This window comes from Balaenoptera physalus, assembly GCF_965194825.1.
Source record: "Balaenoptera physalus genome assembly, chromosome: 18".
Lineage (NCBI taxonomy): Eukaryota > Metazoa > Chordata > Mammalia > Artiodactyla > Balaenopteridae > Balaenoptera > Balaenoptera physalus.
The window spans coordinates 7361084-7381310 of NC_138899.1; the positions used below are offsets into that span (position 1 = coordinate 7361084).

The following is a 20227-nucleotide window of genomic DNA, read 5'->3' on the forward strand; positions in this document are numbered from 1 at the left end:
AATTTCCCCTTTTATGGCTGTTAGCATTTGCCTTATGTATTGAGGTGCTCCTATGTTGGGTGCATAAATACTTATAATTGTTATATCTTCTTCTTGGATTGATTCCTTTATGATTATGTCGTGTCCTTCTTTGTCTCTTGTAATAGTCTTTATTTTAAGTCTATTTTGTCTAATATGAGAATTGCTACTCCAGCTTTCTTTTGATTTCCATTTGCATGGAATATCTTTTTCTATCCCCTCACTTTCAGTCTGTATGTGCCCCTAGGTCTGAAGTGGGTCTCTTGTAGACAGCATGTATACAGGTGTTGTTTTTGTATCCATTCAGCCAGTCTGTGTCTTTTGGTTGGAGCATTTAATCCATTTCATTTCAGGTAATTATTGATATGTCTGTTCCTATTACCATTTTCTTAATTGTTTTGGGTTTGTTGTTGTAGGTCTTTTCCTTGTCTTGTGTTTCCTGTCTAGAGAAGTTCCTTTAGCATTTGTTGTAAAGCTGGTTTGGTGGTGCTAAATTCACTTAACTTTTGCTTGCCTGTAAAGGTTTTAATTTCTCCGTCAAATCTGAATGAGATCCTTCTTGGGTAGAGTAATGTTGGTTGTAGTTTTTTCCCTTTCATCACTTTAAGTATGTCCTGCCACTCCCTTCTGGCTTGCAGAGTTTATACTGAAAGATCAGCTGTTAACGGTATGGCGATTCCCTTGTATGTTATTTTTTGCTTTTCCCTTGTTGCTTTAAATTTTTTCTTTGTATTTAATTTTTGATAGTTTGATTGATATGTGTCTTGGCACGTTTCTCCTTGGTTTTATCCTGTATGGGACTCTCTGTGTTTCGTGGACTTAATTGACTATTTCCTTTCCCATATTAGGGAAGTTTTCAACTATAATCTCTTCAAATATTTTCTCAGACACTTTCTTTTTCTCATCTTCTTCTGGGGCCCCTATAATTCGAATGTTGTTGTGTTTAATGTTCTCCCAGAGGTCTCTGAAACTGTCTTCATTCTTTTTTCTTTATTCTGCTCTGTGGTAGTTATTTCCACTATTTTATCTTCCAGGTCACTAATCCGTTCTTCTGCCTCAAATATTCTGCTATTGATTCCTTCTAGAGTATTTTTAATTTCATTTATTTTGTTGTTCATCATTATTTGTTTGCTCTTTAGTTCTTGTAGATCCTTGTTAAATATTTCTTGTATTTTCTCCTCTGAGAATTTGGGTCATCTTTGCTCTCATTACTCTGAATTGTTTTGCAAGTAGACTGCCTATTTTCTCTTCATTTGTTTGGTCTGGTGGGTTTTTACCTTGCTCTTTTATCTGCTGCATGTTTCTCTGTCTTCTCATTTTATTTAACTTACTGTGTTTGGGGTCTCCTTTTTGCAGGTTGCAGGTTCATAGTTCTCATTATTTGTGGTGTCTGGCTCCAGTGGGTGAGGCTGGTTCAGTGGCTTGTGTAGGCTTCCTGGTGGAGAGGAATGGTGCCCGTGTTCTGGTGGGAGGGGATGTATCTTGTCCTTCTGGTAGGCAGGGCCGTGTCCGGTGGTGTGTTTTGGGGTGTCTGTGAACTTAGTATGACTTTAGGTAGCCTCTCTGCTGATGGGTGGGGTTGTGTTCCTGTCTTACTAGTTGTTTGACATGGGGCGTCCAGCACTGGACCTTGCTGGCCATTGGGTGGAGCTGGGTCTTAGTGTTGAGATGAGGATCTCTGGGAGAGCTCTTGCTGATTGTTATTATGTGCAGCCAGGAGGTTTCTGGTGGTCCCAAGTCCTGGACTTGGCCCTCCCATGTTGAAGACTCAGGCCCAACACCCAGCCAGAGTACCAAGACCCTGCCAGCCACATGGCTTAGAAGAAAAGGAAGAGAGAAAAATAAAAAGATTAAACAAAAAAACAGAAACAAAAAGTGAACAAACAGAACCCTAGGACAAATTGTAAAAGCAAACCTATAAAGACAAAATCACACAAAGAAGCATACACATACACACTTACAAAAAGAGAAAAAGGAAAATATATATATATATGTATAAAAAGGAAGAGAGCAACCAAACCAATAAACAAATTCACCAGTGATAATAAGCACTAAATACTATACTACGATAACCATAAAACCAGAAAAAAATTAGATGCAGAAGGCAAGCCCCAAGTCTACAGTTGCTCCCAGAATCCACCTCCTCACTTTTGGGAACATTTGTTGTCTATTCAGCTATTCTTTGGATGCAGGGTTTATCACGTTGATTGTGGAGATTTAATCCACTGCTCCTGAGGCTGCTGGGAGAGATTTCCCTTTCTCTTTGTTCGCACAGCTCCTGGGCTTCAGCTTTGGTTTTGGCCACACCCCTGTGTCTAGGTCACCCTCAGGAGTCTGTTACCCACCCAGACAGGAGGGGGTTAAAGCAGCGGCTGATTACAGCTCTCTTGCTCACGCAAGCTGGAGGAAGGGAGGGGTACGGTAGTCATCACTGGAATGCAGGGCGAGCCTGAGGCAGCAGAGGCCAGCGTGATGTTGCAACAGCCTCAGGCGCACCATGTGTTCTCCCAGGATCACGGGAGCCTGGCAGTGGCGGGCTGCACAGGCTCCCGGGAGGGGCGGTGTGGAGAGTGACCTGTGCTCGCACACAGGCTTCTTGGTGGCAGCAGCAGCAGCCTTAGCATTTCATGTCCGTCTCTGGGGTCCGAGCTGATAGCCGTGGCTCGCGCCCGTCTCTGGAGCTCATGTAGGCAGTGCTCTGCTTTCTGTGAGCTTACGGGGAAGGAATCCCCTCTCCTTGTGCTGAAACGAAGGTCTCTTTCCTCTCCGGCATGTCCAGACTTTTTCCCGGACTCCGTCCCGGCTAGCTGTGGTGCACTAGCCCCCTTCAGGCTGTGTTCATGCAGCCAACCCCAGTCCTCTCCCTGGGATCCGACCGAAGCCCGAGCCTCAGCTCCCAGCCCCTGCCCACCCCGGCGGGTGAGCAGACAAGCCTCTCGGGCTGGTGAGCGCTGGTCGGCGCCGATCCTCTGTGCAGGAATCTCTCTGCTTTGCCCTCCACACCCCTGTGGCTGTGCTCTTCTCCATGGCTCTGAAGCTTCCCCGCCTGCCACCACCCCTGTCCCCACCAGTGAAGGGGTTTCCTAGTGTGTGGAAACCTTTCCTCCTTCACAGCTCCCCCCAGAGGTGCAGGTCCCGTCCCTATTCTTTTGTCTCTGTTTTTTCTTTTGCCCTATCCAGGTACGAGGGGGGTTTCTTGCCTTTTGGGAAGTCTGAAGTCTTCTGCCAGCGTTCAATAGGTGCTCTGTAGGAGTTGTTCCACATGTAGAAGTATTTTTGATGAATTTGTGGGAAGGAAGGTGATCTTCACGTCTTACTCCTCCGCCATCTTGAAGGTTGACCACATATGCATAGTGAGAAACCGTTTTGCATGATCTACTCTAAAAATTGGCCTTGTTCTTATGAACTGTAAACTACCAAGGTTATTGAAGACAGAAAACCCAATCAAGCACTGTTACCAAACCACTGTTTCTGAGTAGCTAACAAGATATTTCATGCTATTTATACCACCTTCATCTTCATTGTTTTCATTACAACTTGTTTTGATTTATACATATATTAAGTTGGGCCAAATCAAGAAATAGGAAGACATAAAAAAATATATTAGTTTGGGAAATAGATCTATGCCCGTAGATGCTCTTTAATGTCTGTCAATATTATTGAATCTTAAAAGTGCTTATAATGCAACAGACAATGTGCAGATTACAAAACTCACATTTTCTATTTTAATTCTCCCAAAAAATACATATAAGGTATTATACAATAGTATCTAGAAGGTACTACTATGGATAATTTACTGTGGAATGAATTGAGGTTTAGAGAGGTTAGATAACATAACAGCAATTGCTTCACTGTTAAAAAACGAGAGAGTCAGGATATAAACTCAGGCCCCCTGTACCAGACTTCTCACTTCTACATTGAATTTCTTCCATCTAAAGTGTCTTATATTTTCTATTCATTGATTACACCATACTCTTTACTGGAATGTGATCCCTGACCCATTTTCACTTATTAGATTCCTACTTATGTTTCAAAGTCCAATTAAAATAAATATGCTGATAATTTTTGTGGCAGAGGCTGGCTAACTTTTTTTATCAGTTCGTGAAAACTTGTTCACTAATTGTTAACCAGCATAGAAAATATCTATGTTGGAAGTGATGAATTAGGAGATTGGGATTGACATATACACACTACTATATATAAAACAGATGACTAATAAGAACCTACTGTATAGCACAGGGAACCCTACTCAATATTTGTAACAACCTATATGGGAAAAGAATCTAAAAAGGAAAGGATATATATAGAACTGATTCACTTTGCTGTACACCTGAAACTAACACAACACTGTAAATCAACTATACGCCAATAAAATTTTTTTAAAAAAAGATCTATGTTCTCATTTTGTAGTTCACCAGTAAACATTACCCAGCCTACTCATATCTTGTCAGGACCTTTAGACTAGTCTTCACCAATGGAAAGTGGGTGAAATGGTAGATGCCAGTTTTATGCCTGATCCCAGAAAGTTCTTCTCTAGGCATTTCACACTATCTTCCTTCATCTCTTGGCTGGAAGCACAGATCCCAGTGGAGGTCACCAACACACTAGAAAGTAATAGAAGGCACCTGTGTTCTCAATTTAGCATGCCTGACTGTGAACCTCCACACTGGATTTTTCGTGATTTTGTAATACACCTTCATTGTCTTAAGAAGCCCCTGAGATTTATTTGCTCTGGGAGTTGTTCTTTATAGAAACTGCCTAACCCACCATTCAACCTGTGTTAATCATTTTCAGTTTACAATGTACTTTACAGACAGTATCCTATTCTAACATTATAACAGTCACATGACACAGGTATTATTAGTTGCTATTTTACACTGATTTGTGTCCCCCCCCAAATTCATATGTTGAAGCACTAATCCCCAGTACATCAGAATGTGACTGTATTTGGAGATAGCTCTTTAAAGAGGTTATTTAGATAAAATGAGATCATTAGGGAGAGCTCTAACCCAATACAGTTGTTTTTTTTAATGAGAAGAGGACTTAGGTATACACAGAGGGAAGAGCATGTGAAGACACAGGGAGGAGAAGATGAACATCTCAAACACAAGGACAGAAGAAAAAGATAATCCTGCTGATACCTTGATCTTGGACTTCCAGCCTCCAGAATTGTGAGAAAATAAAGTTCTGTCGTTTAAGCCACATAGTCTGTGGTACATTGTTAGAACAGGCTTAGAAAACTAATACAGTTTCTCTCCAGATAAATTAAGCTTAGAGAAAAAAAATGAACTTTATAAATGACAAAATGATAATAGGTAGCAGAATCAGAAGTCAAGCTCCATTCTTGAGATGAAACGTGTAAAACCTTTTCTATTCTTTCTGACCTTTACTATGAAGATTTTAGCTTGATAAATTCATCTGAATTCCTATAATGCTTACTGCTTGTGCCATCAATTTGGAAAGTTTATACCCCCATAATTGTTTTTATTTGTATTATTTCCTCATTATATTTTAAGCTCATAGTAGGAAAGACTACATTCTAAATCTTTATATCCCTTATAGAATCTGGAACCATGACTTAAAGTTGAGAAGTGTTAAACATAATGTTTATTAAACCCTTCTCGATTTTAAAGCATGATAAAATATAATGAGGATGTTGAAGGTTAGTTACGTCACAAGGAAAATGTGTGAGGAACATGGTTTGGCTACCTGTAAAGATGCTTTAATTTAGTTTGATTGTAAAAATTTGGTCAAACATACTTCTCTTCAATTTCTTAATGTGATTTCTTTTTTCTTTCTTTTATATTCTTTTTCAACAAAGATTTTCCTGCAAACAGATTTTAAGGTGCATATATAGATTGAGTCTGAACTGTGTTTGCAACTCACATACATATAACCTTATAATAATACCTTAGATCTTTTTTAATAACCCAGTTATTGACATTATTCTAGATATTAGTATAGCCCCATACGTAAACATAAACTTCACACTTATCCTTTTGCTTCTTTGTGTGTGATATAAAAAGCTCTATTCAAACATTTATTTGACTACTTACCTTGACTCATTTCTGCATCTTATTTGCCTGATAATATCCCACTAAAAGGTCTTAGGCATAATTCCTTAAAATTGTGATTGTCATGGTAACTACCAGAAGTCACATACCAGTACCACTGGCAGTCTCCTTTAAAATATTCAGGACTGAAACAGCAAAATAAGGACATAAAATAACATCATACCCAAGTAAATTAATAAAAAATAATAGATTTGTAAAGCCTGACATTCCTGTTTGACACTTGGAACATTGTTAGCTTGCAAGACATAAAAAAATTAAATAAAAATATATGCATGCTGAAATAAATTAGATTTCAAACGCATCATTTTTAATAAAGGCTTTTAACTGCCTCAGTCTGGAAATAGTCTGCAATCTGGTTGATAAATATGCAGCAAATGACAAATTAATATGTGTTGGCCCTCATCAACATCGGAGACAAATGTTATTATAATGTTTTGGGCTCTGCTCAGTTTTGTCTGTCTGGGGAAATGCTGAAAAAGTGGCAGAAAATCTGCAATTCAGAGGGATGAAGCTGCCCTCTATGTGAAAAGTGTGTGTGCTGCACCACACAATAATAAGTGAAAAGTTACAAGATTTAGAGGGAAACACATGCTATTATCTGCAAAATCTATTAAAACTCTTAAATATTGAAAAAAAAAAAAAAGGACCTTGGGACTTATGTCCCATCAGGACCTGTAAAATTCCAGTGGAACTAGCAACAGTTTCCCCAATGGATTATATATTTCCAGAGGTTAAATAGTCAACTTAACTTCTTTAACTTTAAATTTGTCATTTATAAGTTCTTAACAATGTAACAAAACCATTTTAACAAAGTCAAAAATGCAGAATAATTTTAGGTAATTAAAATTACTTTAGACATTCCTGCTAAATTATATAAATACACAATAAAAAATAAAAATTTTTTCTTATACTCAGGATATTTCCATAAAACAAATGTGTTAGTGAGTTTCCTAAGATCTACCCCAAGGTGAAAAAACAGTTCAATTATGACAGACTGTGTAACTTCAAGAGTCTAGAAATGTAGATAAGCCTTAAGTTGCTGATAATAAGCATTATTCTTTATGTTTTTTATTATTTATATTATTATTCTCTCTCTTATATTTAGATCATCAAGAAATGATTACTAGGACTTTATATGAAAAATACTATATTGTATTAATTAATGACTGTGAAGTTATAATGTATTTCAGTCCCAGATCTGTCTATTAATAGTTATATTATCTTGGGCAAGACTGGAAAAATTAATAGTATTAAGAAACAGACTTTGTCCAATAGTTACATAAAATATACCTGTAAAACATTTATCTCAATAAAAGGCACATAGTAAGTGATTAATAAATATTGTGCATTCTTATTATTAAGATTGCTATGATGTAATTTCTGTCTGTGACTTTGGAATATCATCATAATAACAGTACTCTTTCCACTACTATGGTCTGGTTTGCCCTCCACCCCAGCATGTCAAAGCAATAGCAGTCAGCATATTGTGCCACAAATATTAAACTGTGTTTGACCCCTACCATATTCAATTCTGATTTCCACCTAGTGTGAGATCACTACTACATTTGGCTCCAGGTCTGCCTTCTCCCTTTCTGCTTAAAAATTGCTCTGGGAGTTTGGGAATTGAGTCTGTTCAGGCTTAGAGAAAGCCCAAAGCTAGTAATATTCTACAAGTGCATTCCTGTGTGTAAATACCATTACGACAAATTTTAAAACACTCCCTATATAACAAAGATTTCCAAACTCTTGCCAATGGCACTTTCGGTATGAGCTATAGTCTAACTTCCAGTGTATGGAAATATTTTGGGGAATTTTTGGAAGTATTTGGTTACTGTATAAGAATATGACCTGCTGTTCATTTCAAAGTTGACCATCCATTTTTATTGAGCACTTGCTTTGTGATTCGTATAAAATGTACATCATGTAAAATATATTTTAAAGAGCATGAGAGAGAATTCTAATGCCCATGGTGATTTCAAATGATATAGCTAAGTCATAGTTTAGAGCAAAGTCAAGATGGTTCAAATTTTTCGTACTCTAAGAAGATTATTATTGTTGATATATGTCCCGTACACATCATAAGAACACAAAAAGAGTGAAAATTCTTTGGTGTGATATGGCAGAAAAAAACAGTAATTAGTGTGCAGAGTTTTCTACATGATTCTGCTGTAGATCATTGGGTCTAATACTTATTGATAAAATGAGACTTATGTTTAATTAACCCATCCTATGGCTACAGTGGTCTCAGATGAGAGAGAATGGACAGGAAAACCCCAGAGCTCCTTTGGCAGGTACACATATTTGGACTGAAGTGCAAGGTACCTAGGTTCTAATCCAAGATCCACGAGTATCATCTGTGTGAGCTCAAACAAACTATATAATCTTTTCTTCTCAATGCTAGAAGGAAGTTCATAATGCCTTTCATTATCCTTATATTGTACTGTTCAGAGTGAAACATAAGCTTGACTTACAAGAGGTGAATAACAACATCTTTGTAAATAAGATTTTAACTGTAGTGTTTATATGCTTAGAAGAGCTAGAAATATAATGTAAGTTTAATGACATTTTATTTTTATCCTCTGAGTAACTTAGGTATCAGGGAGAATCTGAATATTTAAATGAAGTGGGAAAAAATGAGTGACACTAAAATTTTTAACCAACCAATTAAGACTTGATTCTTCTGTTAAGGGTGAAATTTGGGGAGTAAATGAAGAAATAATCTAATATTTACTAATGTTAAATTGCCATACATCATCCTGTACTTAGTATTTTTTTCTCATTTTATAAACGTGTAACTGGAGGCACGAGGGGGTTGTATCATATGGCCAAAGTCAACCAACTTGAGTCCTGTACAACAGGAATTTAATTTGATATAAGTCACTGAAATTTGTGCTCTTTCTTCTATGAATTACTAGGCTAAAAGTCATCACCTTGTAATGCTCTGAATTTATTAAGCTACTTAATGTTGATAATTCTTTGGAACTCCTCTTTTCAAATTCTCTCTAAAATGTGTCATAAGCTACATACACATGCACACACACACTCACTCACTCAAATTATTCTTATACATCTGTAATATCTCAGATAACATCTTATTTCACAATATTAAATAGATTTTTTATTGTCCTTTGGGTGACTTAACACTAACATCATGTCATTCCTATCCCACTATCAATAATGGATAGATCATCCAGACCAAGAATCAGTAAGGGAATATCAGATTTGAATAACATTATAGGTCAAATGGGTCCCAACAGACATACACTGAATGTTCTATTCAACAACAGCAGAATGTTCTATCCAACAATGAGCAGAAACATTTTTCTCAAGTGCACATGGAACATTTCCTAGGATAAACCATATTTTAGGCCACAAAACTAGTCTTAACAAATTCAAGAAGATTAAAATAATACCAAGTATCTTTTCTGACCACAGTTGTACAAAACTAGAAATTAATAACAAGAGGAAAACTGGAAAATTCGCAAACACATGGAAATTAAACAATACTCTCCTGAACAACCAATGGATCAAAGAAGAAATTAAAGGCGAAATAAACAAGTTTCTTGAGACAAACAAAAATGGAAACACAACATACCTGAGTGTGTGCGATGCAGCAAAATCAGTTCTAAGAGGTAAGTTCATAGCAATAAGACCTACATAAAAAAGCAAGAAAGATCCCAAATAAACAACCTAACTCTCCACCTTGAGGAACTAGAAAAATATGAAACAACTGAGCCTAAGGTTAGCAGAAGAAAGGAAATAATAAGGATCAGAGCAGAAATAAATGAAATAGTGAACAGATAAAACAATAGAGAAGATTAACAAAACTAAGAATTGGTTCTTTGAAAAAATAAGCAAAATTGGCAAACTCTTAGTTAGACCTAGCCAAGAAAAAAGGAGAAAGAAACCAAATCGACACAATTATAAATTAAAAAGGAGACATTACAGCTGATACCACAGAAATGCAATGGATCATAAAAGGCTACAATGAACAATCATATGCCAGTCATATTTCCTGTTCAGGACAACCTAGAAGACATGGGAAAATTCTTAGAAACATACAACTTACCAAGACTGAATCAGGAAGAAATAGAAAACTTGAATAGATCAATTACTAGTAAGGAGATGAAATCAGTAATTAAAAATGTTCCCAATAAAGAAAAACCTAGGACTAGATGGCTTCACTGGTCACTTTTACATCAATTCTTCTCAAATTCTTCCTCCCCAAAACATAATGTTATTCCTGTAAAATCCGTCTGAACAATATTTTATTCCAGAGTGGGACAGGGAAAAGTTTAAATATTAGGTAGAAATAGAAGAAAGAACAAGTTTTTCTCATCCAGCAGCCTAGATCAAGGTACCTTGGTCCTGCATACTTAAAAAATACATGCTTTGGGACTTCCATGGTGGTCCAGTGGTTGAGAACCTGCCTTCCAATGCAGGAGACGCGGCTTCAATCCCTGGTCGGGAAACTGGGATCCCACATGCCGCGTGGCACCTAGGCCCTTGCACTGCAGCTACTGAGCCTGCGCGCTCTGGAGCCCACATGCCACAGCTAGACAGAAGCCCGCGTGCCACGACGAAGGATCCCTCATGCCGCAACTAAGACCTGATGCAGCCAAATAAGTGAATGAATGAATGAACAAATAAATAAATAAAATAAAAATACATATTTTGAGATGGATCTGAATTTGATCACATTAGTACACTGTATCTTTGAACTCTAAATTGTTCATCGTATATTAAACAAAGCTAAGGTGCTTCCAACAAGTTAATGGATGTCATTGTTATCCTACTGAGATTGGTCTTACATATATGTATGAATCTTATGTTTACTATGTACCTTATTTACAAAATGAAATGGCCTTATATATTGTGGGAAAAATGTTATTACAAAGTAAAACAGCAACAACCAAAACCTTCTTAAGAGGGAATGATCCACTACTATATATAAAAGAGATAACTAATAAGGACCTACTGTATAGCACAGGGAACTCTACTCAATACTCTGTAATGGCCTATATGGGAAAATAATCTAAAAAAGGGTGAATATATGAATATATATAACTGATTCACTTTGCTGTACAGCAGAAACTAACAAAACATTGTAAATCAACTATACTCCAATAAAAATTTTTTTTAAAGTTTTAAAAAAGGTAATGATCCAAACAGTTTTATCTGTTTATAATTTACAGTTTTTCTGACATTGAGAAAGAATGAGTGGATAGTAAGGTGGGAAAGCAGCGTTTTCTTTCCCATACTCAGTCTCTATTCTGAATAAAAATGTCATTATTTTCAAATAAACAAAATTTAATTTTTTTTTTTTTAATCATAGAGACCAAACTAAATAAAGGCCCTACACATTTCACAGAACATAAACTAGAGCTTCAAATGGAAAGTCAAGGGGAACAAAACCACACAATTATCCTTGGCAACACTAAGAAAAATTATGTTAAAATCTATGCAGCAAAACACAGATATAGTGCATTTAACAAAGATAGATGCTTTCTTAGTAATTAAGTAATTTGGAGAGTATAGCAGTAGAATTTTTTAAAAAAAGCAACTGAACTTCATGTTTATGAAAAATAGGTGGTTGCCTAAACAGGAACCCAGTACAGAGCCAATTAATTGAACTTTAAAATCCTGAAATAAGTAGATAATTAAGGAAAATTTAGCGTGAGGAGGAAACTTCACTCAAATCTAAAGAAAAAATGAGGGCATTTTAGCTAAATAAAATTAAAGAAAAAGTACATTCATACTTAAACATTCTTATAATGTGAGCAATTTATTAAAAATAAATGTCCATTATTTATTTTTCTTAGTAAATGCAGTAGACGTAGATAATTGATGGTTTTAACAACCATTGACTAATTTATCCTTTTCTATGATTTGAAATTTTAACCTTATCATATAATAAATTCCAATACTTTCTAACTCTCACATAGAATCTGTATTCTCTTTCATTAATCTATTAGTACACAAAATAACAGTTCTGTAATTACCCACTTTAATAGTATGTTTTGATATTTCCAAAGTCATGTAAACTCCCCCTTGTTATTTTTAAAAGTTACTCAATTTTTGTATATTACTATTGATAAAATCAGCACCTCAAATTTATGGGAAGAAAATCCAGGTTTTAGTTTGGTTTCAAATTTAATTTATAGCTTGACTTGAGAATTTTCACCTCTACTATATTTTGTCTTTCCATTATTTTATACAATAAAGTCTCTGATAATATAGGGCTTCCCTAGTGTCCTTTACTAAAGTTTCACTGATTTTACTATACTGTCCTTGAATGTTTCTTGTTAGAATTATTTCCTATTTCTCTATATTTTCTTGCCATTACAAATCAGTGCATTGTTTACTTAATTTTCCATCTGGTTATTGCTGAAAAGAATAGACAGTTTATATGGTAGTCTTGAACAAACGAACATTTTAAGTTCAGTTTTTGTTCTAAGAATTTATAGTCTTGGAATTTTGGGGTTGAAAATTCTTGTCTATGCCTTTCTAATGCTTATGACACTATACAATTCTTATATATTTTCTCCCTTTCTCTTATTTTATGTTTTAAAATAATTCTGGTAAAACAAAGATTAGCAGTGACAGTAGTAGCCATCCCTAATTTTTATGTAAAAATTTTTCATTGGAATGCTATCTAAAATAAAGTATTTACTGTTTGTTTCTGGTAGTTAACTGTTGTACAATTGTATCAGTTTTATTCCATTGCTCAGAGGATTATCATGAAGGGGGTAATAAATTTAATCTTTATTTTCAATATAATCAACAAATATTTGTGAAATGTTTACTCCGTGTTAAGCACGGTTAAAGAGTTTTTTATAAAGAGCTTTTCTTGAATGTAATGAATTATAGTGATAGATTGTCTAATGTTTACTTTTTGCATCGCTGCAGTGAAATGTATTAAATTATGCTATATTTTAAAGACTAATGATGGTAGTTTTTTTTTTTACATGTGTATTTATAAGTATGATTAAATAATATTTTTTCTTATTATATTTTGTAATGGTTTTTTATTATTAGTTCTTCTTCCATAAATTGATCTGAATCTCTCAAATATTTTCCTATGTTTGGGGTTAATGTGAAATGTGAAAATTATATTAAAGAGTCTGGCTTGCCTTTTTAGTTCCTTAATATTCTTTGGGGACTTCCCTGGCCGTCCAGTGGTCCAATGGTTAAGGCTCCGAGCTTCCAATGCAGGGGGTGCGGTTTAGATTCCTGGTTGAGGAACTAAGATCCCACATCCCACACGGCGTGGCCAAAAAAATAAAAATAAATAAAAATTCAAAAAAAAAAACCTCTCATTAAAAAAATCATCTTTGATGAGCATAATTTTCTGATTTTGATGAAATCCAATTTTTTTTAACTTTCTCTCTTATAGTTAGCTCCACATGGGTCCTTTGCCTACTCACTAGAGCAGCTTTCTTCATCAATTTTCATGAAGACATTCTATTTTTTCATCTAGACATTCCATAGTTTTAGTTCTTAACTTTATCTTAATGATCTCCCTCAAAATACATTTGGTTATGGGGCAGTGAGGATTATGTTTCCTTTCTTCAGATAATTATTCAATTGCTCCAATACCATTTGTTGGGGAAAAAAACCTCCTTTCTTCATTGAATTTCTTTGCCATACTTGTTAAAAATCATTTGACAATCACCAAAAAAAAAAAGTAAGTATGCAAAGTCATGGGTGTGTTAATTAACTCGAAGGGTTAACTTCGAGTTCAATAACTTCATTCACAAGTATATTTTTTTCATATTGATTTCTCTACCTGTGAATTGAGAGTCAGAATGATAGGAAAGGCCGAGTAGAAACCCTTGAAACTGGAGATTCTGTCCCTGGGCCAGAAGATCAATTGGAATCAATCTGAATACTGGATGCAATGGCAGAGATTTATAGCCCCTCAAAGACTCACAGGGCTCAGGTGACCCCCATCACAGCCCTGTGTAATTCGCTGTCTGGTCCCTGGTGACACCAGATGGATGACGTCAGATGGCAGGGAGTAACCGTAAATTCAACAACGTGGTGGCCTGAAGAACAGCTACTAGCAAGACACACTCTCTTCACTTCACTGGATCCACATGACCACTGTACTTAGGACGTAGCTATTGATCTGGCAAATGTATTCTCTCTAATCTCGATCAAGAGGAGAATCAGAAGCAGTTTCTATTCCCTCGGAATAGATAGTATGATACATTCATGTCCTCAGCCTCCCAACGAATAACCACAGGGAGCTAGACCAGCTGAAATGCTGGATGCAGGTGGGTTTAGGGTGGAGAGCACAGGAGGAAGATGGTGAGTATCAACTACGGTAACAGGGACCGTCACCTGTGTCACAAAAGTTCCTGCCATAAGTGTGTTCTTTAAACCTGATTGACTCTTTACCAAATAGGTGACAGGGTTTGGGGAATACAATGTGGGAATGAGTGCTCTCATTAGAAGAAGCAGGTGGTAAGAAGGGGATAACTTTGAAGGGCATGTTTTACTCGGTTTCATGCTGACTTCTGAATTCCCTACAAGGATTAAAAGCTCCTTTACCCACTGGGATAAAGCTTTGCTTAAAAGAAACCCATTTTGGGCTTCTTTTCCTTCCCTGTCTCACTAACAACTCTTTAACGTCACTAACTGGTGTTACCTGGGATCACTTCTCAAATCAACTACTTCCTTTTGAATCCTTGTCTCAGGGTCTGCTTCTGATGGGACCAAAACTAAAGAATCGAGGATCAACAAAGAAGAGTAAGGAACTGAGGCTGGATACGTGGGAATCTTAAAACCTCATTTTGAAAAAAACAAAAAACATCAGCAATGTGTTCCCATAACCACCTTGAACCCAAGTGAGGCAACTATAACCCTTTATTACAGTTACCTGCTTTCTGGCTTGAATTCCTGGTTATATCAAGACCTTAAAATAATTAATATTTAATATGCTTTTTACAAATATTGATTAATTGAATCAATGATCAGAAGTTTCTGAAAAATATTTCAAAAAGCTGTAAAGCTCCAGCAAAATCAAAGGAGCTTGGGAGACAAGGGAGGAAGAAGACCTCTTCAGATTTATAGAAATAGTGCAGGCATTGGCACATCTATCTGGCTCCGATGTTTTGTGAAATTTTGTTCACACTGTTGCCATGTATCCTCCATTCATTTCTCATGTGCTTGGATTCCTTAGTTGTACCCCTGAATTCTTTAAATGGATTTAATCCTCTTTCTTTCAGGACTTCAAAGCACTTCTAAAGCAGAGTTTAATGATAAAGATTAAAAGCTTTATGAAATGGTTATACTTGTAAGATAACTCTAGAACATATTTTTGTCACTCCTGTATCCTTGGAGGCAAGCTGTCATCCTAGCCCAGTGACTTTCTTGCTTTGTAACCTCATCCTGGTCTTGGTATCGGTCGGCTTATCCCCCCTGTGGTTACCAGGAGGACTGAGCTCACAGAAGCCCCCAGTACACTGGCTGCTACAACACAGATCTACATCCAAGTTCATCTTTTCTTCTTATCTTTCCTTTCTTGATACTAAATATTTGTGATCATTTTACAAGATCTTAGTTTGAATATTGAATCATAGCTCTCAATTTCTAAGAGAGGATTTATTCAAACAAGAGCCAAAAGCAATAACAGAGCTTTGGTTTAAATATGAACTGACTTGGTAAGGAGCTACCTAATTTTTGGACTACATTTTCTATAGAAAGATTCTTTGCCAAGCTAAGGTGTGGAAATGAACTCACTCTCCTATTCACATCGTGAAACAGTATTTTTTTTTTTTTTTTTAGCAGTCTTTGCACTCATCCCATACAATCTTAAAGCCATTACCCTTCACATATCATATGCTACCCCTGTGTTTTGGCGCAAATCCAGGAAGAGTTAAAAAAGAATACATTTGATGAAGAGCCTACCGATGGTGATGGCTCTGTTCTGTGTAACCATAGAGAACTGAACACAGTAGAAAAACATCTTTTGCTGTATTTATTTCAATTGAATAAGCACAATTTTGCCATGAATCCATTAAAACACTACTTTAGTTCTGGGAAACTGAGTATTAGAAATATGATGAGCATATTGGAGTACGTTCAAAACTGAACATCAGGAGTAATTAAGGGAATGGAGAGATTGATTTATGAGAAAAGATTAAAAGAGCTCAATCTGTTTAGCTTGGCTAACGGACAACTAAGTAGGGGATATGGTAATTGTTTACAAGTACTTACAGGATGTAAACATCAAGGCTGGAGCAGACATGTTCAGGCTGAGATCAGAAAGCCTGAATCACTCCAAGTTAATAAAGAGAAAATTTAGGTTGACTGCCATCCAAAATTTGGTGATAGTTAAGGCCTTTCAGCAGGAATTGTCTCTTAGGGAAAATGGAAAAACAAACTCTTTGGGATATTTAAATGTGAGACAGCCTTCGTGAATTTATAGCTGCTATACATTTATCATCAGCAATATTTGAGAAGTACTGAAATTGCATCATTATGTGCACTGAGATGGCTTTCTATGCTGTTCAAATGAACCAGAGTGCTTCAGAAAAATACTTTATAAAGATAAAATTCTAACAAATATAGATGAACACAATATGTGTAGAGAGACATTATTATTTTTAAAAAGAAGGAGAGTATTTTCTACCCTTTTTACACTTTTCTTTACCCCAAACAAATCATGATTTGGTATTGTAATTACACAAACGTGTTGCAAATTAATATGTATCTATTAAAATATGAGTATTATTATCATATTTATTCACATAGACGTGTAATTCCTGAAAACATATTCACATAAGATTATTAGTGTTATTAAGGTACCAATGTATTTTAAAAATTAGTAGAAATTAAAAATTTTACAGCAATTCATATATGTGTTTAAAGTTTGCTTTATAGAAAAAAATTAATGAGTATTATGCTATTGAAATAACTCACAGAAACATATACTGTGATTAAGTGATTTAAATATGAAAATAATCATAATAATCACTATAAAACAAAATAAATATTACTTTTATAACATTACTAGAGATCATATATATATTTACTTTTCTACATTATACCTATTACCATATCTCGCTCTCCCCTAACCCCGGAGAGAATGTAATTTTATTTACTCCTCTATATTTCTCCATAAAGCAAGCACAGTGGTGCAACCGTTTTTATTTCTCATAGCCCTCGTTCTGTTAGGTTTTGTAGGAAATAAATTAATTTGAAGACCTTATCTCCATTCTTTATGCTTTTTATTATTATTTAGAAAAATTAGAATTAAATATGTATGCAAGTTGAAGGAGCAGCTGAAATGAAATACAAATTCTACCTTTTTGGTATAGATTGGCTTTTAAATGGATGATTTCATTATAAATGTGTCATTCATTTACAATGAGCTATTTAGTGATTGACCCTTGAGTCTATCTAGAAGCATTAATTTGAACTAAACAATCTATTGCACTTATATCCATTGTCTAAGATTTATTATACCTCTGAAGCTATGTATGTCCTGCTGAACTAATAGTTGCTCAGGGAAATCAGAGGAATTAAGATATACACACACATACACACAAACATGCACAAACACAAATATACACATGCAAACACTACACAAACACTCACGCACACACACACAAATATACATGCACACAAATATTGAAACACACAAAACACACACATACAGAAACACACACACACACACATAAGCACATACAAATGCACACACAAACACACACACTCTAGTTTGAATCCTGGCTACCCTTGAGATTTTCTCCCTAATTGAAAATGTATTCATTTTCAAAATAGACACAGAATATGGGAGTATACTGGTGCATATGATTTGTAAAAGAATGAAAGTAAATGAAGTGGTTTGTGTAATGCACAAAATCATTCCTTTAGGAAAACTGTGTATAGATAAAAAGGATCATTGCAATTTTATATAAAATAAATCATAATTTAGGTTCTAATTTGTGACATTACCATAGAAAATATATTACTGATCTTTTGAGTAGTCATGATATTTATAGTAAACATGAGTATATTTATCTAATTATACAATTATATATATATATTTCTTATAGATGAATGTATAAATTAAACAGCACAATGAGAAAAGAGTATATATATAATGACAAAATGAAAACTTATGAATATGTTTGACATATGCCAGTATTATATTAGAATAGGAAAGGGCAAGAACTAGCAATATTTGTAAATGTAAATGAAGACCCATAGAAATTCATTTTTCTCATAAACTATAGACATTTTACTAATTTGGATGCATTAAATGGGTATTTAACATATTCATAATATTACCAGGCCAACTGATCTCACTTCTTACATGTCCCTGGGCACCTTTTCCAATACTGTTACACAAAAATCAGCTCTCTACAATTAGGGATGTATTTTTGAAGTAGCATCATCACTCTATTTAAGCTAATACTGCCATAATGTCCAATCAAAACTTGATTTATGTTCGATTATGTGTGCACCATCCTGCTTTCTAGAAGATTCTGGAATCCTTTTGGATTAATTGATCTTCATGGGTGGAAAACAAAGAATGTCTTTTTTACTCCAAGGGATGAAGATTATAACTCTAAATCTGAGCATAATTGGTGCCGGACTAAAATTAGAACACTTCCTAATTTCCATCTATTGCTCCCAAGAATCTATAATGATTTTTTAAAAATGAAAATATTCTTGGGACTTCCCTGGCAGTGTAGTGGTTAAGACTCTATACTCCCAATGCAGGGGGCACGGGGAACTAAGATCCTGCATGCTGCATGACAGGGCCAAAAAACAAAAAATAAGACATGTTTATTTAACCAAAATAAGCAAATATATATTTAAAAAATAAATAAAAATGAAAATATTCTTTCCTAGAATAGAGTTAACCCCTGAGTATTGGACAAAGTCTAATATTATTACATTAAAGGCAAATATCCTAGAGCTGTCCACTAGTTATGACCATCGCTGGGCCATAATGAAAGAGGCAGGATTGTCTAAAAATCACTCTGGGTTGCCTGGACCATGAGCCAACAAGAACTAGGGGCTTCCACCTTCTCCCAGCATAAGGACTAGCACCCAAAGCCGACTTCCTACAGGATAGTGGCTTTAATCGTCTCTTGGGGGGAGGAGGGTTCCCCATGAGCTCCATGTTTCCCAGGTGCTGGAATACTGTTTTCTGCGATAATACAAAAGTGAATAACTATCATGAAAAGCCAAGCCGTCTACTGGTGAAAGAGTCCTTTCAAATTCCTGCTGGCAGGTCGCTCCCATGATTTCCTCGTAAGTTCAGAAAGCAATGGGGTGACATATACAGCTGAGTGTCAAGATCTGAGTATGCCTCTCCATTGATAAAATGAGAAATGAGGCAAGGACTTATACCTTGTCTTCTCTTGCTGGCCCTTTTTTTGTTATGTTTTCTAATGAAGCTTGCTTCTTATTCCATACCATGTGACATTGTAGAAATTATTTCAAGTTATTTTGCTGATGACTACAAGAAGGTCATAAGCAACAACAAAAATTAAGATCTCGTAACAAATATATGTGGAAGAGGTATGGTTGGGAAAGCACTGCTGTTGTAAAAGAACATTATGTAAGTTGGAATGAGAACCTCATGTGCAGAAGAATGACGAATGCTATCAATAGATATCCAGTTGCTGTTTTATGATTTGACTACAAAAATACCCATATCTCCTTTATATTCCCCTTCAGGTTAGAGCGACATCTATTATTTCTCAAGGAGGAAATGTTTCCTAGAATGCACCCTGCAGATGCAATTTACTCCAGTTACCTGCGAGGCCAGAACTGGGTCACATGGCCAAACCTATCAACATAAGAGTCTGAGAAACATATCTTTGATTTGTTATCCTCTATTGTGGAAGGGAGTAAGTGTAAAAGACATAGACATAACTGTTTTGTTGCTGGTCATCATTATTCACTTCTTGTACTAATATTTTAACTGGGTTTCTGGAAGGAACAGAGATAAATTCACGTTTATTCTGCCATGTTTAACCTGGGTCATGGATCTGAATACACTCCCTGAGATACATCGTCCCTGCCTTTTATAGTTGGGGTACGAGGACACTAACTAATTCCAGCAGAAGTTGAAGATACATCCATCACGTGAAACAGCATCTCTCCGCCAA

At 35.6% G+C, this 20227-nt stretch overlaps 1 long non-coding RNA gene across 1 annotated transcript in view; it reads left to right on the plus strand.

Moving 5' to 3' along the window:
* LOC309647430 overlaps positions 1-20227 on the plus strand; it is a 913030-nt gene that overhangs the window by 473964 nt on the left and 418839 nt on the right. The gene's annotated exons all lie outside the window — the stretch shown is intronic.